This window comes from Eretmochelys imbricata, chromosome 6 (assembly GCF_965152235.1).
Source record: "Eretmochelys imbricata isolate rEreImb1 chromosome 6, rEreImb1.hap1, whole genome shotgun sequence".
NCBI lineage: Eukaryota > Metazoa > Chordata > Testudines > Cheloniidae > Eretmochelys > Eretmochelys imbricata.
Genome location: NC_135577.1, coordinates 53,555,214 through 53,579,622, shown reverse-complemented (window position 1 = coordinate 53,579,622; position 24,409 = coordinate 53,555,214).

Here is a 24,409-nt window from a genome sequence, read left to right as displayed (position 1 = left end):
ACTGTAATCCCCAGGTCCTTTTCTGCAAAACTGCTGCTTAGCCAGTCAGTCCCTAGCCTGTAGCAGTGCATGGGAGTCTTCCGTCCTAAGTGCAGGACTTTGCACTTGTCCTTGTTGAACCTCATCAGATTTCTTTTGGCCCAATCCTCCAATTTGTCTAGGTCACTCTGGACCCTATCCGTACCTTCCAGTATATCTACCTCTCCCTGCAGCTTAGTGTCATCCACGAATTTGCTGAGGGTGCAATCTATCCCATCATCCAGATCATTAATAAAGACGTTGAACAAAACTGACCCATGGGGCACTCCACTTGATACTGGCTGCCAACTAGACATCGAGCTGCTGATCACTACCCGTTGAGCCCGACAATCTAGCCAGCTTTCTGTCCACCTTATAGTCTGTTCATCCAATCCATACTTTTTTTAACTTGCTGGCAAGAATACTGTGGGAGACCACATCAAAAGCTTTTCTAAAATCAAGATATATCCCATCCACCACTTTCCCCATATCCACAGAGCCGGTTATCGCATCATAGAAGGCAATCAGGTTGGTCAGGAATGACTTGCCCTTGTTGAATCCATGTTGACTGTTCCTGATCACCTTCCTCTCCTCCAAGTGCTTCAAAATGGTTTCCTTGAGGACCTGCTCCATGATTTTCCCAGGGACCGAGGTGAGGCTGACCGGTCTGTAGTTCCCTGGGTTCTCCTTCTTCCCTTTTTTAAAGATGGGCACAATATTTGCCTTTTTCCAATCATCCAGGACTTCCCCCGATCGCCATGAGTTATCAAAGATAATGGCCAATGGCTCTGATGCATTCGATCTGGACCCATGGACTGGTGCATGTCCAGGTTTTCTAAATAGTCCTTAACCTGTTCTTTCACCACTGTGGGCTGCTCCCCATACTGTGTTTCCCAGGACAGAAGTGTGGGAGCTGACCTTGTCTGTGAAGACCGAGGCAAAAAAAGCATTGAGTATTTCAGCTTTTTTCACATCATCTGTCACTAGATTTCCTCCCCCATTCAGTAAGGGTCCCACACTTTCCCTGACCTTTTTCTTGTTGCTAACATACCTGTAGAAACCCTTCTTGTTGCCCTTCACATCCCTTACTAGCTGCAACTCTAGTTGTGTTTTGGCCTACCTGATTACAACCCTGCATGCTCGAGCAATATTTTTATACTATCTAATAGTCCTTTTTCATTTGACCAAGCATTGTAGTTTCCACGGGTAAGTATGATGCAGAATTGGTAGGCTGGGAGGAGAGGTGTCCATGAAAGGACACCTTTGCTAATCCACAGAAGGAAAAATCTGCAGGTCTCTTGCTTCAGGATCAGACTTTACAACAGTTAATCAGTGGAGTTGTACTTGCTCACTCAAGTAGTCCCTTTGAAGTTCACGGGAACTACTCTTGTCAGTACATGTTCCTCCATATTGATAGGGTTGCAGAAGCAGGCCCTAAGAGAACTGGAGATGGTTATCAGTTTTTGTTTCAGGTCAGGAGCATACTATATAGTAGCCAATGGTCTTTCAGGTAGCCTACTATAATTTCAATAACTTTCAGTATAGATTTAAAAAAAAACAGTTAATGAGAATTCTGAAAAGACCTCCAGGCTAGACTCTTCCCTCAGATGCATGGGCACAGCTACCATTGACTTAAACTGATTATTTAAATATGATTTTAAGTGTATGAGATAGTGGAACAGTTTTGTACCATTAGAATCATTTTGCTCAAAGATGCTAGTGTCTTTCTATTAAAACTATTATCTGGCTTAGTAAGTCTCTCTCTCCTTAGAACTTTCTTTAGTAATTCTCTTTAGAATATGCAGAAGTATATTGCTTAAATACTGTGGGCCAAATCCTGATCCTTTACACGACTTAAGCAAATGGACTGTATGACCATGGAGAGTTATGAGGGGTGTGCAATCAGAATCCTTTCTCTAGGGCATACAATGGCAACAGATTGATCTAAGGGAAAATTTGAAATGCATTTTTTTTTAAAATGAGATGGTTGAAAAATGGCAAGGACTTTTCCTGAGAAATTTTTTTTGGGGAAAAAAAGATTTAGAATTCCCCCCCTCTCCTCCTCAAATCAGTTTTTGTATTGGAAAACTGAACACTGTAAAAAAATCAGTTTTCAAAAAAACGTTTTGGGTAAATATTTAAAAAAAAATATGGTAAAAAACAAAGAAAAAGTCAAGCAGCTTTAAAGAAATTTTTATTTATTTATTTGTGTGTGTGTGTGTGTGTGTGTGTGTGTGTAAGTAACTTATAAAATCTAGAAATTATTTGAACATTATTATTAGAAACAAATAAGCAGCATACAAGAGATATGCTTGAGGGATCCCAGAGCTGAATCTTGTAATGAATGAGTCCTCAAAAAAACTTGAGGCTCTTATGCATTTCAAATAACAACATACCACCAATCTGGGAAATTGTCACTACTCAGACAGAAAGGATCACTCCTTTTGACTTTAATGATAGATGGGGTGCTGATGAGAATAAAGCCCTTACATATTACTTTACTTACCTCTGTCTCCTGTGACAAACTGTCAGTGTTTGGGGCATATTTGCTGACCTTTGTCAATGTGCTAGAAAGACTGCATTGCAAAAACTCTCCTGAAGTCATCTGGATTCTATCAGAGTTTGAACTGTAGAACAGAAAAAGATATGGATTGTCAAGGAAAGGGTTGTGTTTTTTTTTTTTCCTGCCTCTGATGTGGATATTGTGAATTCTGTAAATACCCCATTAGGGGGAAATGGTAAAGTCATCCCTACCAGGAATGATTTTTATCCTCCAGTCAAAAAGTGTTTTAGAAAAAATGAATGATTTGCCTTTCATTCTGCTTTCACTCCCTTCTTTATTTTCTCCTTCACCTTTTCAAGGAGTTTAATTATAGATTAGGTTTTATTGTGACATTGTTTTATAAATCTGCATAGAGGCCAGTGCCATCAGTTGGAGATTTTTTTGCTTAAGGACTACTGAATTGGACCCATCATTTCTCAATCCCCAATTTTTCACACAGAGAAGATTTGTTTTCATTATTCTCTTATGAAAATTCAATGAAATTATCAATAAAAAATCAAAATCAATCTATTGGTAATGTTCAAACTCTAGTGAAATCTTGATCAAGAGCCACATATTCCATGCAACTGCCTAAACTGGTATGACTAAAGAAATTGGTTAATGCATCATATGTATTAAATTCAGTTCAACATCATCTTACAGGCTTGTTAATTTTTTTAAAAGAATTGCTGATCAACAAAGTGTCTTGAAACACTGATACCTGATTAATGATCTTGTTAATAAACTAATCTAAATGCATGCTTCTGGACATCTTCCAAAGAAAGGGAGATTTTTAGGAAGCTAGCAGAAGAAAAACAACAAAAAAAACAGTTAATGAATAATGGATATATTTGTTGGCTTGCATCTCAGGTCTTTTGCTTCTTATTATGTGTTTTGATAGCTGTAAATAGCAGGGATTTGCAGATGAAACAAGCTCCCTACCACAACATATTTCACCATCTGACAGATTACTAAATCACCTATGATATCAAAATCAGTAAATGCTGCCTGACCTTGAGATCTGAAATATGAATAATTGTCTAATGATTTTCCTAGACATGATAAGCATTTTTCACAGTGTAGCCATATTATTCTATTGGGGATAAGTGGCTCCAAAGGGAGAGTGATAATTATGAGATAAACAAAGGTCAGAGATGTGGGTGCTCTTCATGACTAGTCCAATGTGTGTTTCTGCTGCTGGTAATTAAATTTTTCTAGCAATGCAGGAATAAGGATGAATCCTATAAATGTTGTTACCATATGAAAAATATACAAGTAGAAACATTCTTCAAATATTCCTAAATTAAATCTCCAACTATGTGCCAAGATTATTTAGTAAGTAGATTCTTCATCATTTTCACATCTCATATTTTCATAAGCTGTCACATTAGTTTGTCTGAAAGCCTCATCAACAGTGTATTAAAAATTCCATGAATAATGAAGCTCAATGTTATTTAATAACACTTGTATTTTAAGATTAATTTTTCAGAAACAGAGTTTCCCTTTTCCTGCAAACAATGTTAACGTTGGGTGAAGTTTTTCGAACAAATAGTTCATTTGTTGAAAAACGCAGTTTTGAGTTTCAGCCCCCTCTAAAAAGTGCCGAAAAATGACAAAATGCTTTGACTTTTCATTTCAAAATGATATTTGATTTCAAAATTTAGCTAGTTTATATTTAAAAAAACAAAAATGATAAAAACTATCCAAAAATTACATGAAATGAAAAAAATAGGAAAAAAATCATTTAAGATTGAACAAAACATTTTTGACCCAAAATTATTATTATTATTTTTTGTTCTGGAGAGAAAAAATGAAAAATTTCCACTTTATGTTGACCCAAAATGATTTTTTTTTTTTGGTGGTCTTGGGGAAATTATTCAGTTCAGTCACAGAACCAAAAAATCAATTATTCACTCAGCTCTAAATAATGTGACCTCTAGAATTACATTAGCATTATTTCTCTTTTTAGCTTCATAGGATAAGAGTGCAAATGGTGTCCAATTCAGAACATCATCATGGACAGTGTACGGGTGGCCCCTTTCCTATATACAGTATTTCTTATTTGGAACATTTCATTTAATATCACTTGAAGAACCAATCCTGAGTTGACACATAAATCCATCAAAACAAGCAGCTTCCTGCCATCTTCCAACTCATCTACTTTACCCACCATGATATCTGCCTTCTTCATGTCTGTGGTTTTTATTGTGTTTCCCCCTAGTGAGAAGGACTGGCTCTAGGCACCAGCAAAGCAAGCACGTGCTTGGGGTGGCACAATTCCAAGGGCGGCATTCCGGCCCTCCTATTTTTTCGCTTGGGCAGTTGTACTCTCGGAGCTTGGGGCGGCAAATTTTTTGCTTGGGGCAGCAAAAAACCTAGAGCCGGCCCTGCTAGTGGGAGCCAACTCTCAAGCTGTTGCCTGGACAAGGACTAGTGTTATAAGGGTATCTGGGACAATAGGACAGCAGCCATGATGAGCCCATGTACCACCCCATATCAGTCAAAGGGGCTGAAAAGGGTAAATGGTTTAGGAACTGTGCAGCAAGTGAGGGAAGGTGGCTGCCATGCAGAGTTCCCAAAGTTTGTAGGAATAGAGCTTCACTCCTGGGCAGTTTAGGAGCTACAGATAGCAACCACCTCCTTCTACAGGCCCATGATCCCACAAAGCAGTACTTCAGGCTGCCCCTTCTTTCTCTTATGCTATTCCATTCCCACTCCCTACATATAAACACAATTCAAAGAAAGAAAAGGAGTGCTTGTGGCACCTTAGAGACTAACCAATTTATTTGAGCATAAGCTTTCGTGAGCTCCAGCTCATGAGCTGGAGCTCACGAAAGCTTATGCTCAAATAAATTGGTTAGTCTCTAAGGTGCCACAAGTACTCCTTTTCTTTTTGCGAATACACACTAACACGGCTGCTACTCTGAAACAATTCAAAGAAAGGTTCTCCTCCTTTGGAGCTTTTAAACCCTATAGGAGTTGTATTCCTTAGCTGCACTGCAATTAAACAATATGCTTTAGTTTTCTATTCTCACTTCATGCTCCATTTTTACAATCTTTTCAATGAAATTGGAACAGTTTCAGAATCCCCTCATACTGCCATGAAATTAGCATTTGCTGCTGAATTCTATGCCACTGGGCCACATAATACAATGGCCTGGCCTCACAATTTAAGTCTAGTACATTGCATTTCACACTGACTCTTTATTTAAAGGATGCAGCACAACTGAATGCTTCTTCACTGCTGTTCACGTGAAAGCATCACAGAATGACTCCGTTTGTCACAGACTAAAAATCATTTTATCTTCTCCCTTGTAGCCAGCTCCTTACAGCAGTGGAATCAGCATGCATGGCCCTACCACAGCACATAATTATCTGAGCAGGGTGGAAAGCTCCAGCTGTGAAAGGTACTCTTTTACAGGTAACATATGGCTGCTTGGAGTGGCCCACCTGCAGTGGCTTCAACAACTGCAGAATGTCACATAAAAGGCTTCCAGTGGGCTAAGTGACTTTGCGCTCTGGGATTCTGTCTTCGCTCATACTGTTTTCTGTTTTGATAAAGCTTTGATTCAGTACAATCAGCACACTAAGCCACAAACCTTTTCATGACTGTAAAGCAGGCAGTTAGAAAATAGTGTTTTGATACTTATTGTGAATCCAACAGCTATTTTCCCCTCCCATTAAATAACATACATACATTTGGTATAAGTTGTCTTTAGGCAAAACTCTGTGTTCTTAACTTCTGTTAGCTAACATGTGGTAACGAACTGGAGGTAACAGAGTAGCAGCCATGTTAGTCTGTATCCGCAAAAAGAAAAGGAGTACTTGTGGCACATTAGAGACTAACAAATGTATTTGAGCATGCTCAAATTTGTTAGTCTCCAGGTGCCACAAGTACTCATTTTCTTTTAACTGGAGGTAAAATCCTAGTGAACGTGGGACAATTTTTAGCTTTCACACGTATTAGCAGGTGGAAACAAAGAGTATGGGGGAGCCAAGGGTTTACCTTGACCTGTAACTTGTGTGTTAATTTTTCCATGTTAGCTAACATGAGTTAAGAACACAGCTTTTTTTTTTCTATGAAGGCAAAGCCTATACGTTTATACCCATCTTTCTTTACTTGCATTTTAATTCCTACTTCTCAAATTATCCTCCTTTTTTGTTTGGTCCAGCAATAATGTTTCATGTGACACTGCTCTGCAAAATATGAATATTTAAGATTCCTATAATCCCACCCATTCCATTCCTTTTGGCCAAAATTTTCAAAGTTAGATCCCTAAAGTTAGGCTATGTCTACACTACGAAAGTACTCCGATTTTACAGAAGTCGATTTTTGGGAACAGATTGTATAAAGTCAAATGCATGCGTCCACACTAAGCACGTTAATTCGGCGGTATGCGTCCACAGTACCCTGGCAAGCGTTGACATTCCGAGCGGTGCACTGTGGGTAGCTATCCCACAGTTCCCACAGTCCCTGCTGCCCATTAGAATTCTGGGCTGAGATCCCAATGCCTGATGGGGCCAAAAATTTGTTGCGGTGGTTATGAGTAAATGTTGTCAGTCAACTCTCCCTCCCTTTGTGAAAGCAACAACAGAAAATCATTTTGTGCCCTTTTCCCTGGATTGCCTGAACAGACACCATAGCACGGCAAGCATGGAGCCCGTTCAGCTCACTGCAGCAGTTATGACCATTGTAAACACCTCACGCATTATTGTGCAGTTTATGCAGAACTAGCACCTGAAAAACCAGGCGAGGAGGCGACGGCAGCGCGGTGCTGAGGACATGAACACAGATTTCTCGAAAACCGCGGTCCCCGGCAATTTGGAGATCATGGTGTTACTGGGGCAGGCTCATGCCATGGAACACCAATTCTGGGCCCGGAAAACAAGCGCAGAGTGGTAGGACCACATAGTGTTGCAGGTTTGGGATGATTCCCAGTGGCTCCGAAACTTTCGCATGCATAAGGGTACTTTCATAGAACTTTATGACTTGCTTTCCCCTGCCCTGAAGTGCAAGAATACCAAGATGAGAGCAGCCCTCACAGTTCACAAGCGAGTGGCACTAGCCCTGTGGAAGCTTGCAATGCCAGACAGCTAGGTCAGTAGGTAATCAATTTGGAGTGGGCAAATCTACTGTGGGGGTTGCTGTGATGCAAGTAGTCAACGCAATCATTGAGCTGCTGCTATCAAAGGTAGCGATTCTGGGAAATGTGCAGGTCATAGTAGATGGCTTTGCTGCAATGGGATTCCCTAACTGTGGTGGGGCTATAGACGGAACCCATATCCCTATTTTGAGACCGGACCACCAGGACAGCCAATACATAAACCGCAAGGGGTACTTTTCAATGGTGCTGCAAGCACTGGTGGATAACAAGGGACATTTCACCAACATCACCATGGGATGGCCGGGAAAGGTTCATGAGGCTCACGTCTTCAGGAACTCTGGTCTGTTTAAATGGCTGCAGGAAGGGATTTACTTCCCAGACCAGAAAATAACTGCTGGGGATGTTGAAATGCCTATAGTTATCCTTGGGGACCCAGCCTACCCCTTAATGCCTTGGCTCATGAAGCCATACACAGGCACCCTGGACAGCAGTAAGGAGCTGTTCAACTATAGGCTGAGCAAGTGCAGAATGGTGGCAGAGTGTGCATTTGGACATTTAAAGGGTCGCTGGAGCAGTTTACTGACTCATTCAGACCTCAGCAAAACCAATATTCCCATTGTTATTGCTGCTTGCTGTGTGTTCCACAATCTCTGTGAGAGTAAGGGGGAGACATTTATGGCAGGGTGGGAGGTTGAGGCAAATCGCCTGGCCGCTGACTACGTGCAGGCAGACACCAGGGCGGTTAGAAGAGCACAGCAGGAAGCACTACGCATGAGAGAAGCTTTGAAAACCAGGTTCATGACTGGCCAGGGTACTGTGTGACACTTCTGTTTGTTTCTCCTTGATGAAAACCAGCCCCCTTGGTTGCCTCTAAATTCCCTGTAAGCCACCCGCCCTCCCCTCTTCGATCACAGCTTGCTTGCAAAGGAAATAAAGTCACTATTGTTTAAAAAACATGTGTTCTTTATTAATTGATTATAAAAATAGGGAGATAACTCACAAGGTAGCCTGGGTGGGGTGTGGGAGGAGGGTAGGAGGGAAGGAAAAGGCCACTTCAAAACTTGTTGAATGCCAGCCTCCTGTTGCTTGGGCTGTCCACTGGGGTGGAGTGGTTGGGTGCCCGGAGCCTCCACCCCCCCACCCCCCTGCGTTCTTGGGCGTCTGGGTGAGGAGGCTATGGAACTTGGGGAGGAGCAAGGGTGGTTAAACAGGGGCTGCAGCAGCAGTCTGTAATCCTGCTGCCATTCATGAACCTCCACCAGATGCCGGAGCGTGTCCATTTGATCCCGCAGTAGCCCCAGCGTTGCCTCATGCCTCCTCTGATCTTTCTGCCGCCACCTCTCCTCACGTTCATTGGCCACTTTCCTGTACTCAGCTATTGTGTCCCTCCACACATTCTGCTGAGCTCTGTCAGTGCTGGACAACTGCATGAGCTCAGAGAACATTTCATTGTGCGTGTGTTTTTTTTCTCCGCCTTATCTGAGATTGCCTTTGGGATGGAGGAGGGAGATGTGAAACGTTTGCAGCTGCTGGAGAAAAAAAAGGGAGTAAAGTATTTAAAAAGATACATTTTACAGAACAATGGCTATACTTTTTCATAGTAAATGACACTATTCACATTACATAGCACATGTGATTTTGGTACAAGGCTGCATTTTGCATCTTATATTGAGTGCCTGTGGCTTTGGTGTTAGAGATCACACACGCAGTGCCGACAACAGAATTTGGCTTGCAGGTGCCCATGTAAGCCATAGTCTTTCGACTTCTGCAACCTTCATAACAGCAGTGCCCTCCTCTCCCATACAAAGCAAAGCCCGTTGAGTTGGCCATTTAGTGCTGCGGTTTTCCTGTTAACATGCAGCAGCAGAAACCAAACTAACCACCCCACCCCATCCAATTCTCTGGGATGATTGCTTTACCCCTCAGGGAAGATCCTTGATAGCTAAATACGAACAGCTCAGCGCCAATGCCCCCCACCACCACCGCGTGGCTAACTGCTGGGAGGATTTCTTTTCAGCCACAGGCAAACAGCCCAGTAGGAACGGGTACCTCTGAATGTCCCCTTAATTAAATTCCCCTATTTCAACCAGGTTACCATGAACAATATCACTCTCCTGAGGATAACACAGAGAGATAAAGAACGGATGTTGCTTGAATGCCAGCAAAGACCGGGACCATACGCTGCCAGGCTTTGTCATGCAGTGATACCAGATTACTTGCTACTAGCATGGTGTGGTAAAGTGTCCTACCATGGAGGATGGAATAAGGCTGCTCTGTCCAGAAACCTTCTGCAAAGGCTTTTAGAGTACCTCCAGGAGAGCTTCATGGAGATGTCCCTGGAGGATTTCCGCTCCATCCCCAGACACGTTAATGGACTCTTCCAGTAGCTGTACTGGCCACGAATGCATCCCAAATCCTCAGGGCTACTTAATCATTAAAAAATTTGCTTGCTTTTATAACATGTATTATATTTAAAAAGGTACACTCACCAGAGGTCCCTTCTCCAGCTTGGTTGGGTTGGGAGGGTATTTCAGTCAGGGTGATAAAATGATCCTGGCTGTCGGGGAGAACGTTGTACTGTGTGCTCTCCTCAAGCTCGTCTTCCTCCTCCTCATCTTCCCTGTCCACAAAATCCTCAGCCATGGCGAAGAGTACCCCATCATCGGAGTCCAGGGACAGGGATGGGGTAGTGGTGGCGACCCCCCTAGAATTGCATGCAGCTCAGCGTAGAAGCGGCATGTCTGGGGCTCTGTCCTGGAGCATCCATTTGATTCTTTGGTTTTCTGGTACGCTTGTCTGAGCTCCTTAAGTTTCACGCAGCACTGTGTTGCATCCCTGATGTTGCCTATGTCCCTCATGGCCTCGGAGATTTTTTTAAATATTTTGGCATTTCGTCTTTTGGAACATAGTTCTGATAGCATAGATTCCTCTTCCCATACAGCAATCAGATCCAGTACCTCCCATTCGGTCCATGCTGGAGCTCTTTTTCGATTCTGGGACTGCATGGTCACCTGTGCTGATGAGCTCTGCATGGTCACCTGTGCTGATGAGCTTGCCTGGCCAAACAGGAAATGAGATTCAAAAGTTCCCGGGGCTTTTCCTGTACACCTGGCCAGTGCATCCAAGTTCAGAGTGCTGTCCAGAGCGGTCACAATGGTGCACTGTGGGATAGCTCCCGGAGGCCAATACCTTCAAATTGCATCCACACTAACCCTAATTCGAAACGGCAATATCGATTTCAGTGCTAATCCCCTCGTTGGGGATGGGTACAGAAATCAGTTTTAAGAGCCCTTTATGTCAAAAAAATGGCTTCATTGTGTGGACGGGTGCAGGGTTAATTTGATTTAACGCTGCTAAATCTGACATAAACTCACAGTGTAGACCAGGCCTTAGGTGACTATATCCATATCTAGGCACCTAACTAGGCACCCAAGTTAGAAAATTGGCTTTTGAAATGGGAAAACAACTTAAGGCAATAGGTTAAATATGCAATTTCATAACTACTCTTCTTAGGCACTATGATGGTCCTCAGCACAGGAGTGAATTTCACACTATGTGATTATTATAGCATGTAGGGTACTCTCCCTTTAAGCGTAGGTTGTATTATTCTGTTATTCAGCCCACTGAAGAGAAAGACTGGGGCTGGCTTCATACAGTTTTAGAATCCTGAGATTTTAATTTGGAAGGACACAATTTTTTGTTCCAATTGTCCGGTGAAATAATCCTATTTTAGCTCAAAAGTTTGCCCTTTCGAACGTGCCATGTTAGGTGCCATATTAGGCAACTGTCATTTGGAGAGAGAATAAAGAAAGAGAAAGAACATGGAGACACATTGATTTATATATACAGACACCCAGAGGATTGGAAGTATCCAAGCGTATGTACATTCCGATTCTATACCCGGAAGTGTCCTGGTGAGCCATGTAGGCTGCTATACTCCCAATATTTCCCATCCTGTGGTTTGCCCATAGCAGAGAAACAAGGTCTGGTGACAGAGTGAAAGCAGCAGCAGTGAGAAGGGTGGCAGCAATTAGTTCTTTCCCAAAATAATAGTCATCAATCTATAGGGTTCAGTTACAGTATCAGCTTTCCATTATAGCATGTATGGACTATTTTTCTGTATTTTCCCTGTATTAGCCATTCATTTAGAAGGCATTATAAATAATTAAGTCCTCTCCCTCCATCTCTCTTCAGTGGGGAAGCATAATAAGTTGTATGTGTTGGTAGACTTGATGCTGACTTGAAGAAGCAAAACGGTGCTCCTTAGACTGTGATGTTAGGATAATGGAATTCTGAATAATCAAAATTCAAAGCCATTCTCTTTCCTTGTCAGATTCAAAGACCTGTAAGTCAAGGGCAATTACTGCAAAAACAATGTTCTAGCTTTAATGAATGCAGAAAATCCTCATAGCTTTTCCTTCATTTGCCTCTTATGACTCTTTTAAAAAATAAATAAAATAAAAATAAAATCATGTGTTCTCTAAAGCAGAGGTTCCCAAATGTTCTTTTTTTTTTGGTGCCCCCTTTCCGAGATTTGTGTGTCATGTATGCCTCCCTCTTTCTAAGAAGCAGAATTTTTGCATGGTGAAGAGGATTTTATTTTCTCACCTGTCATACATATTGCTTAAGACAGAAAGCAGCATAAAGAGAACAGTATCGCTATTCTACTATTGAATAAACCTGAACATAAAAGAACACTTGATGACTCAGTGACTTGGATGAACCTGTTTGCTAGCGCACCATTTTCAGACTCTTGGTTTGATTTAAAACAGGCCTTGTCTACACTGGCAAGTTTCTGTGCACTAAAGCAGTTTTCTGCATTGTAACTCCCGAGGTGTACACACTGCCAATGCACTTAGTGCGCAGAAACTGCCCAGTTTCAGCGCTGTAAAAAAACCACCCCGACGAGAGGCGTACAGCTTTCTGCGCCGGGGCTACAGCACCACAGTGCCAGTATAGATACCCTGGTCGATTATAGTACTGCAAATGGCCTCCGGGAGGTGTCCCACAATGCCTGTTTTTGCTTCTCTGGTCATCGGTTTGAACTTTACTGCCCTGCCTTCAGGTGACCAATCGTGAGCCCCACCCCTTAAATTCCTTGGGAATTTTGAAAGTCCCCTTCATGTTTGCTCAGTGATGTGAGCAGTGGTCTCAGCGCGTCTTTCCAGGTGACCATGCATTCTCCACGCACCAGGTGATCCCCCGCTTGGAGCAATGCCGAGCTGCTGGATCTCATCAGCATTTGGAGAGAGGAGACTGTCCAGTCCCAGCTGCGCTCCAGCCGTAGGAATTATGATAGCTATGGACAGATTTCACAATGCATGACAGAAAGGGGCCATGATCGGGATACACTGCAGGGCAGGGTCAAAGTGAAGGAGCTGTGGAACGCCTATCACAAGGCATGGGAGGCAAACTGCCCCTCTGGTGCTGCACCCATGAGCTGCCGGTTCTACAAAGTGCTGGATGTGATACTTGGTGGTGACCCCACCTCCACTGCAAAGGCCACTGTCGATACTTTGGTGGCTCACATGCCAGTTGACAGTGGACTGAGCCAGGAGGAGGAAATCTTGGATGAAGATGTGGAGAGGGAGGGGGACCCAGAGGCAGAGGACGACTCTGAGGTCATAGATGCATGCAGCCAGGAGCTCTTCTCTACCCTGAAGAAGGCTAACCGATCATAGCGGTTGGAGCTTAGTGAAGCACAAACAGGAGAGGAGGCCCCGCATAAGTGGCTTTGATTTTGGGAATCACTGAAGTGAGTGATTCCCATGCATAGTCTGAGCGGTGGAACAGGCTGTTGATTGAGTCCCTCACTTCATGGGGATCTGCCTCGGAGATCTCCACAAAACTCTCATGGAGATACTGGGCAATCCGCTGCTGCAGGTCCTTTGGCATGCACCTGGAGAACCATAGAGAAATACCCCTTCCGATTCTGATGTACTCGGTGGCTACGTGATCTGATGCCAGAATTGGAATATATGTGCCATGTATCGCCCCTCTGCAGTTAGGGAAGCACATCTGTGCAAAGCCATCCACAATGTCACGCACATTGCCCAGAGACATGGTCTTTTGGAGCAGGATGTGATTAATGGCCCTGCACACTTCCATCAACATGAGTCCAACGGTTGACTTTCCCACTCCAAAATAGTTAGCGACCGATCGGTACCAGTCTGGAGTAGCCAGCTTCCACAGTGCAATCACCACGCACTTCTCCAACAACAGGGCAGCTCTCATTCTTGGGTCCTTCTGCCACAATGCTGGGGCGAGCTCATCACACAGTCCCATGAATATGGATTTCCTCATCCAAAAGTTCTGTAGCCACTGCTCATCATCCCAGACGTGCATGATGATGTGATTCTACCCCTCAGTGCTTGTTTCCCAAACCCAAAAACACCATTCCACTGTGGTCAGCACCTCCGTGAATGCCACAAGCAATCTTGTGTCGTAGCTACTACACATGGCGAGATCAATGTCAACTCCTCTTGCCTTTGTAGTTTAATGAATAACTCCACTGCTACTCATGACGTGTTAGTGAGAGCGAGCAGCATATTGGTCAACAGTTTGGGATCCATTCCTGCAGCCCAAAAGAGGCAGGGCAGAGCAGGCAGTACACAAACCGTTGAAAGATGGTTCCAAATGCAGATGGTAGCACAGGAATTGCAGCGATGCGAAGCAATGCATCATGGTGCATTGGGACAGGACCCAGGATGCCTCGCAACCCTCTCCGCCTTCCCACAACTCTTAGCAGCAGAAGTGGAAGAGATGCTCTGTGGGATAGCTGCCCAGAGTGCACCGCTCTGAATACCGCTGCAAGCACCACAAGTGTGAACACGCTATTGTGAAGGCAGTGTGAACACACAACAGCTGTTTCCCTTCAGTGCTCTCTGAGTGGTGATGTAACTGCCGGTGATGTAACTCTGCCAGTGTAGACATACCCACAGTTTCAACTGCAAATCCGTATCTCTCAAAACAGAGTCACTAGCAACATTGATCAAATTATCTTCTAGTCTCACAAAAATCTTGGCCTTTGCTCTGAAGTCCTCTGAAAATGGATTTTGAACTCAGGTGAAATCCTGCAATTAATTTGCATCTCTTTTGGGAAACTAGTCGCTGAATTCTATGCGAAGCTGAGACAAATGCTCCAGAATTACATCTTTAACTAGAACCAATATTTCATAGTCCATAAAGATAGAAAACAATGTCAAGAACATAGTTATATTATCTTGCAGTACATAGTTGCAAGTACTCTATAGCAACGGTTTCATGCATAATTAAAATATTACAGTTCTTACCTTGCAAAGAAAGTTTAAGTTCACTGAATTTGTCAAATATGTCAGCGAAATAGCTAGTAAAGTCTGGAAATATGGGTCAAGGAAGTGATGGTGAAGTGATGATGCAGAGTCAATCAAAAGCACTTATAGCACTCCTCTCTGAGTTTACAGATTCTTACCAGATCTTTACCATATGACAGCCATTGAACTTCTATATGAAGCAGAAGTTGCAGTTGCAATGATTCCATCTCTTCACATCGCATGGAGAAGAGGCATGAGTTCAGTGGTCAAGCTTTTATGAAGTTTGCAACTTCAGCAGTAGCAATCAGAACCTCATAATCTCTTTTAACATCACTTTTGCACCTAGCACCTCCCTGTGTATAAAATGGCTTTCACCCAAACAGCAAGCCCCTGGCTGCATTGAGTTATGGCTTTTGTCTCATCTGCACAAATCTCAGCACAACTATTCCACTCAGTTTTTATCATAGACAAGTCTAAAATTTTGAATAAGTCCTCAGAAGTAGTTCTCATTGTGACAGAACAGCAAAATAATAATAATAAAAAAATCTCCTGCATGGGTGCAGTCAGTATTCTTCTCTATTTATAGTGAGAGAAAAAGGGCTTTACATGACTGCTTCAACTAGCTGCTCATTGATGCCTCCTGCCATATCAGCAATTTTGCAGCTAACCATGTTGTGAGATAGTGGGATGAGGCTTAGCTGATCAGCAACTTTCCTTCCACATACTGTCAATGTCATTTCAATCCCTGCTGGCAGTACAAGACCATCACCAGTTGCATAAGATTTTCCACTTCTCGCTATTGGTATGAGACAGCATAGGATGCTTCAAGTACTTTAGCAGGAGTAGCACTGCATTCTTCAGTTTCCTTAATCTATTATTTCAGTCAAAAGAGTTTTTCTTCAAAAATATCTTGTGGTTTATCTCTAAGGGCAGAACATTTGGTCTCCAAGTCATGTTTTAGGTTTTTTGATTTCATGCTATCTTGAGCAAAAACAACACATTGTGGTTGAGGATTTTCATCCGAATCAGTAAGTGTGAATTCTAAGGCCATGTATTTTCTATTTTTCTTTTCCCCAGCTCTACTTGTTCCTTCCTCCGGATCAACACCCTCAACTTTACACTTCACAAAATGCTCCAGTCATTCACAATTATTGAACATCAAAGTAATTAGTGTAGAAAGGACATCTGAGTGAAATGTCATGCTGACATCAGTCATATATTGCATGTGGGACTTAGAGGACACTGATGTCATGTGAGCACATTAGTTAATGAAGCTTTGGTACTATGAACCAGTAGTCTCAGGAGTTGAGGAACAAAACCCATGTGTGATGGCTTCAGTAGAATATTTCTGAAGAGGAATTTTTATGTTTTCAACAATATTTTGACGAAGCCAGTTCTTGACCAATTAGGTCCTCATACCTCCCACCACTCTCCCTGCCATCCCCCCCAGACAACCTCATTATGTCTCACATAATGCCCCATAGTTTGAAAACTAATCTTCTAAAGGATTGCCCATTGCTGTTTTCCTATTTGACATTTCAGATTCAATTTGATTTCCTCTAGAAATGATTGTGATGGTGCCCCCCATAAGGCTTTATGGAAACATGCTTATGAATGTATATATGACATAACTGGAATATGTTTTATGCTACATACGCCATGTAACATATCTCTGTAAAGGTTATGATTTACTGAATCTATTCATCCTATTTGTATGCATGTGCCATTATTGAATTCAAAGTTGTGAATATTGGCTGTATACTTGTTTGATTTTAAATAAACTTAGTAAGGCATTTGGTCAGCTTCTTTAGAAAGGAATTTGCAAGTTAAGTGCCCAGTCAAGAAGCACTTAATGGACAATGGATCTTGGAAGGCTCCAATCCACATAAGAAGTCTACATGAGGACGTTCAAGGTAGCATGTGGACAATTGCTGCTGCCTGTAAAAACTGTGTCATGCATGGACATGTGACTTGCCCAAGTGACTCCAAAACTCCATCTTGGAGCTGGACTTTGCATAGGAGAGAGGAGGTGGTCTCCACCCACAAGAGAAAGTCTATTTAAGCTGGTGGGAGACCCCTCCATTTGGTCTTCAGCTGGCTCAAGAGATAGCCTCTCCACCCCCAAGGATATCTGAAAGAAACTGGAACAAAGGACAGTAACTACAGGGGGTGTGAATCATTGCTAGACCCAGACTAGAAGGAGACTAGTTTGTAAAAGGAAGCTTACTGGAATTCCTCTAAGGGTGAGGTTTTTATCTCTATTCAATTTTCTTACTGTATTAGACATAGACTTGTGTGTTCTATTTTATTTTGCTTGGTAATTCACTTTGTTCTGTCTGTTACTACTTGGAACCACTTAAATCCTACTTTCTGTTTCTAATAAAATAACTTTTTACTTATTATTTAACCCAGAGTATGTATTAATAACTGGGGGGGAGGGGCAAACAGCTATGTATATCTCTCTATCAGTGTTATAGAGGGAGAACAATTTATGACTTTACCTTGTATAAGCTTTATACAGGGTAAAACGGATTTATTTGGGGTTTGGGAGTTGGGCATCTGAGTGTTAAAGACAGGAACACTTCTTAAGCTGCTTTCAGTTTAAGCCTACAGCTGTTAGGGAACGTGGTTCAGACCTGGGTCTGGGTTTGCAGCAGGCTAGCGGGTCTGGCTCAAACTAGGCAGGGCACTGAAGTCCCAAGCTGGGAGGGCAGGGAAAGCAGGGGCAGAAGTAGTCTTGGCACATCAGTTGGCAGTTCCCAAGGGGGTTTCAGTGATCCAACCTGTCACAATGATGTTCCCTTTTTATCTGCCCTGAGACCTAGCATCCCTTTGGCAGGAACAATGGAGCTGAACCCACTTGCAGTGGGTCATAAATTGGCCCTGCATCGTATCCTCCAAATCTTGTTTGGGTACTTTTAAAATATTAATTTGTGTAGAGGGATGGGGAACAGAGTAGAAATGGCCTGTGTTAATAATTATTTATTATATTTTCAAACTGAGCAATTTTTCATATTTTAACTACAGTAAATAATGGCAAGACATTAAAATTACAAGGCATTAATATCTTAGAATCTCTTTTTCTGTATGTATATATTTAATAACATGTTTATGACAATTAGAAGTTGAAATTGTAAGCAACATGAAATTACAGGGTAAATAAAACTCTCTTTTCCTCCCCAGTGATTAAATGTCTCTTTCAGATGAAGTCTGATTAATCAGCTACCATAACTGGGATGAACACTTTCAAGATCTTTAATGAAGTTTGCCATGGCCTACAGAAAAAAAACAGTGCTGTTAATTCCATTGTATGAGTTTTTTACTCTCGTAGTTCATTCGGTACATGAAAAAGAATGGAACCCTTGCAATAAAATATAATGTTCTACAACTGTAGCACAATACAAAACGTAAAGCCTAGCACCCATGACAAATGCAAGCTGCTGGTATGGAATATTTGCAGTTTAATAAACCCAAATATATGTTTCCTCAATCATAATTCTTTCTTAGTTGTACAGCAATGTTCTAGTAAGGGGATAAATTGGGCTTTGGTAAACACACTAGTGTATCTTTCTCTCTGATCTTAGTCATACATACTTCTCTCTGTTACACCTCTTATTAAGGTCAGTTAATCCTACTGAGAAATTTAGCAGCACTCAGGCAAAAACAAGGAAGTATCTGTTTTGATATGTTCTTCACCGCCCCGCCCCAGTTTAGAGAATGATCTGGAGGTATAGCATGTTTCCCTCCAAACAAATCTGCAATAAGATGTTATGAAGCCTGTAGAATCAAAACTCACGTGGCTAAATCATTATCACCTGTGTAAAGCTCAAATAAATAGGCTTTTACTTGGTATCTCAGCTGGTGAATGGGTAGTGGAATGGTATCCTACCTGCCTGCCAGCCCCCAGGCTGTAGAGGTGTTCAGATATCAATCACAGTATTGGGCATTTTATGTATAGAAAAAAGGGAGCACCGGCCAGGACAATGACTCTGCTGATGTTAATGCAGTGTGCATCAAGAAAGAGGGAGCAGGGTGGGGCAACACCAAGTCCAGTGTATGTCCTGTCGCTCCAGGAGTATATGGACCCATTGGTCAATGTAATATTTTGGCAAGCATCCCTTCCAGAGTCCTTACCAAAAAGAAAATGCCTGGAAATGCATTCCAGCTGTTACACTGAACCCAGCACATGCTGGGATAGGACTTCAGAAGTTTAGTGCATGCTGTGTAGACACTCACATGGTGAAGAGGTGGTAAATACAGCTCAGAGTCCCACACCTCACTGTGGAGACTCAGTGCTTTTATTTAAGGAGCCCCCAATATTCTGGGATATAAGAGTCAAAGTCAACTGCTGGAACCAGCAAAGATCTGCTGTTTCAATAGCTTTTGGCTGTAGGAGCTGCTTCTGCTGCAGTCTTCCCTATGCAGGTAACTTTTGCCTGTGGATCTGTTTTGTTGTGGGCCTATGGTTCACATCTCTGTCTAACCCCTGCCTTGTCCCCCTCCCCCTCTCATATTGCTGCTGCTAGCACTGCCCTATGGATACACATGAGACACATAGCAAAATCATTGGGGTTCCACTCACTCAGATTTGCATGTTCTTGGGGTTTGCCTATTCATACAACAGGTGATAAGATTTACCCCCACACTGATTAAATTGAATCTTGCACCCAAATGAGCAGTGTGAACATTCAGTAAAGCAACCTGAAGAGGGTTCAAAATATTTAGAAGAAGCGGCTGCTACACAGGAATGAACTCTACACCGTCTCAAAACTATGGAAATTCCTTTGGGCAAAAAAGCTCAGAGGGAGGTGCAGTGCTTGTGACCTTTAAGGACACCAGTGTTACCACATCTCATGAATTTATTGTGACTCTAGTGATATCTGGTGTTTTATCAAAGCTCCAGGTCCTGGTGTCCTGTGATTATGTAAGAATCTCAGCTTTCATTAATACAGAAAAGGAAGTTTCTAGCAGATAGTTGCAAAGAACAGCTGAAAATTATGATCCGAATACACCTTAAAGCAGGGTTCTCAACCTTTTTCTTGCTGAGGCCCCCCCTTAACATGCTATAAAAATGCCAGGGCCCAGCGGGAGTGGGGGAGGGAACTTGGGGCTCCAGGCTGGGGGGGACCCTGGGGCATAGGCATAGTTTTACTTCTATTTGGGCGGGAGGGGGAAGAAGAGCTGGTGGGGCTTGAGACAGCTCCACAGAGTAGGGTCCAGGGAGTGCCGTCTCCACCGCCTGACTCACTCAGGAGGCCACCCACCCAGCCTGTGGGGGGATGCAACCAAAAAATATAACTAAAAGGGGGGACTGAGTTCAAAAAGTTTGAAAACCACTCAGGGTGCAGGCAGGGGGTAGCTAAGGGCTGTGTGCAGGCAGGGGGGTAGCTCAGAGTGCAGGGAGGGGATAGCTAGGGGCTGTGGGCGGGCAGGGGGTATCTCAGGGTGCATGCAGGGGGTAGCTAGGGACTGTGTGAAGTGAGGGGAGTAGCTCAGGGTGCAGGGAGAGGATAGCTAGGGGCTGTGTACAGGTATGGGTGGGCTCCCAGTACTGCTCCCAGCTTTGGGGTGGGGGGGGCACTGGGACTCCTGGCTTCAGCCCCCCTGCTGCTCCTGGCTTGGGGGGGTTGCTGGCTTCAGCCCCACACTGCTCCCAGCTTCAGTGGCTTGAGGAGGTGCTGGATTCAGCCCTGTGCTGCTCCCAGCTAAGATGGGGCGGGGGCTGGCGCCTTTAGCCCTGTGCCACTCCTGGCTGAGGGGAGGGGGGTGCCAGCTTCAGCCCACGCTGCTCCTGGCTGGGCCGGGGGGCGCTGGCTTCAGGTGTAGCCCTGGGCTGCAATGCTGGGGCTCGGGGCCAGCCATGGGGCTCCACGGCCCCCCTTAAAGGGCTTGTGAACCCCCCCAGGGAGCCGCAGACCCCCAGTCGAGAACTGCTACCTTAAAGGATCAAAAAGAAGGTATATAAAAAAGAACAAATAATTAATTTTATTTCTAATTTTGTTATTTCTTGGGCCCTGACTCATGAGTGTTTGGCATGTATATGAACATTATTGCTTCTGATGACTTCTTTCTAACTTTGAGAATGAAATGGCAACGAATCAGTAGCTCTCAAAGCACTGCAGTCTTTAATATATTTATGCTCACAACACCCTATTAGGTACAGAATTATTATTACCTCCAGCTTATAGATGGGAAACTGAGGCAAAGACAGGCTAAGTACCTTGTTTAAGTTCTCAGAAGATGTCTGCAGCAGAGCAGAAAATTTAACCCAGATCTCCCAAATCTTGAGGTAGGGTGTTACCTACTGTATATCTTTCCTTTCTATTAGTCCTGGTGAACTATTGAAATGGTACTTTGGAATGGCTTGAAAGCTTCAAAGGGCTTCTGTACTCCCAACATGGAAGACAATGTTTTGTTGAGAAAAAAGCGGGCTCTTGGCAAACAAGAGGGATGTCATTCCAAACAAAGGAGGGAAAATGTGTGTCAAGGTAGAAAAAGCTGAAGGGAGCAGTAGGGAGAGGACTGAAGAAGAGTCTACCGCCTGAGAGGGACAATAGTGAAAATGAGAGATGATGATGGGGACAAGATTCTGCAAGGGTTGGGGAGTGAAGATGAGGAATATGAAGCTGCTGTAAGAAACAAGAAACCAATGAAGAGATGGGTAGTGGATGGAGCAGCAAAGAGAGAAGTTTACAATAATCAGGATGGAAGCTAACCAAGATACACAGAAGGGTTTTAGCAGAGGGGATAGTAAGAAAAGAAAGGATGAGATGGGATGTGGTGGACAGGGACTAGGAGAAAAAATAAGAAGTTCAGCTTTAAAGGGGGCATCCAAAAGCAGAAGTCTAAAGGTACATAGCAACTGGGAGATGTAATTTGCAGCATGGGTAGATGCACTAGCTCTGCTTGAGGTCTTCCTGAACTGAATCTACTGCTCTTTACCCTGTTCACCTCACCAGGCCCCATCTCTTCTTACAACAATCCTCAATTGGCAGTGTTGCACACAGCTGCAGCTCCTCTGCCCATATGACCAGCCATCACATCTACTTAAGCTAGTGCCTTAAATAGCAGTTTGGCCACAGGCAGCCGCTTGGAGTAGCCACCCAAACACAATCCCGTCTGACCTCCTGAGTAGATACTTGGATGATTAGCCCAAGCCACTGCCCATGCTGCTGTGGCCACACTGCTGTTCTTAGCAACTATAACTAGCTGATGTATGTCTACCCAAGTTGGGAATCATACTTCCCAATTGCTGTGTAGACATACTATAAAATGCATACCTGAAGATGTAAGACTGCACAGAGGAGGAGAGATTGGGATTGAGAGATAACATTTTACAGGGGGAATTGTGAAAATACATTAATTGCTGTTGGCACACATAAATGTGTCTTCTGTGCAGAGATTTCCAATGCAGATATCTGTTGTGATATTATTGTGGAGATAGGCAACTAAACTGAAACCATGAAAGTCGTTTCACACAGACCAACAAAGCACTCATCAGATATTCATAAATATTTTTGGTCACTACTAGTTCAGGTGAAATCCAAATTGGTGGAGATTGGGCCCATATTCCTTTATTAATTATGCTGATGTTGTTTAAAAGTGTGTACCCAGTATTTAGTGTACAAAATCCCATAACCTCCATTTGGAGCCGCTAAAGAAAAACATCAAATGTCTCCTCCCCCCCACATCCCCCCCCAAAAAAAAAAAACGAAAACAAAGGCAGCCTCAACATCAGTCATAAAAAGGACACTATGAGAAAGACAGAGAGGAAACAAGACTGCTCTTTGATTTACAAACGCTTTTCTGCAATGAATTCGTTTCATGAACAGAAGGCAATCTCTTCCAGAGAAACAAATAAGAAAAAAGCAAAATAGAATAAAGAGCTGGAATGTAATCTAAACACTCAGCTGGCTCAGAGCTTTCAGTTTGACATCTCAGGTTATAAATAATCGAGGGCCCTTGTATTATCCCTGTTGTAGACCACTGGTATTCATGAATACTTAAAAATCCACTGACAACTGGTAATGTTTCATCAACCAGAAAGTACAAAAGGGAAATTAGTGTTGGGTTTTTTTTGCCACCCTTTATGGGGAGAGAGATCAAAGAAAAGACTTTCACATCAGCAAAGAGCCTCTCAATCTTTTTCTTTCCTTATACATAAAGATGCATTTCCACAATGTGACACTCTGTCGGTTCACAGATACATCACACACATAGATGTTCAAAAAATAAGCAACTTTGGTATCCCATCCATCCTATGAGAAGTTTATATGCAGATTCACTACTGATTGATTGGTTTATTTATTTTACATAGAGAAATGGGCATCTGAATCAGAGCTCCAGGCTACTGCAGAGGGGTTGATGGTGGTTTTCTTGTATGTAGGCACAATAAGTTACTGAAGCTGTCACAGACCATAACTCCCTGAAAAATAACAAAGTATATAGTGATTAGTGATGGGTTTTCTTGGGGTAGATACCATTAGTGGGACAAAGATCTGGGGCTGAAGCTCTTTTAGGGGAATCCTTTGCCACTGAATTGTGGGAATAAGATTTATGAGTTTTCAGGATTTAAGATGTATGTTCCCAAATTCCCATAGATTATTCTGAATAAGTGATCAACTTAAAATGATACATACTGTGGATTTTGGGTTGTACTGTAATCTATTTCTCTTCTGCCTGTACTTCCATTCTGCTCCAGCTCTCTGCCAAAATGTACTCATGCCCAGGAATGCACACACAATAAAGTACCAAACAGAATCATGTGAATTCAGAGAATCACTTTTCCCAGCCTTTATTTCTGTCCTCAGGATAAAACTGACTTCTTACCTAAAACTGAAGAAGTGTAGGCAGCTCAGGGAGGTGACATATGTTCCCATCCCCAGCCTCGAGCTATGGCTCAGGGCTGCAGCATCTCACTCCATCTTTCCTCAGCTGCTACTCAAACTTCTTTGTGCAATGTGTTGAGGTTGCTGGATCTACATACACTTGGGTCTCATGATCCTTGCTCCTGGACTGGCCCTGTTGAAGCACTCTGTAGAGAGGCTTCAGAGAGCTTCCTTTGTGGCCACTCAGGGTTGTGTGGGCATTCCATGCTACTGCTGAATTTTAACCAAAGCCCTACAGTGGCACGATATATCAACAAAGAGTTGCTGGTTGTGACTGAGAGCAGTTCACACGCAGCAACTACCCAGGCTCATCATGCACTAAACATTCATCTGACAAGTTTAAGCACGAGTCACTGGGACAGAGAGTTAGCATGTCTCTGTCTCTCTCATTTTGAAGAAAGGACATTAAAATAATTTAGATTTAGAATGGCTGAAAAATGACTACGGTATATTGAGTAATGACTGCAGTTGTTTTTGCTGAAACAGACTAACACGGCTACCACTGTGAAACCTGTATCTATATGGGGATCAGTCATCTGCCACTGCAATTCAGTCACTTCTGGG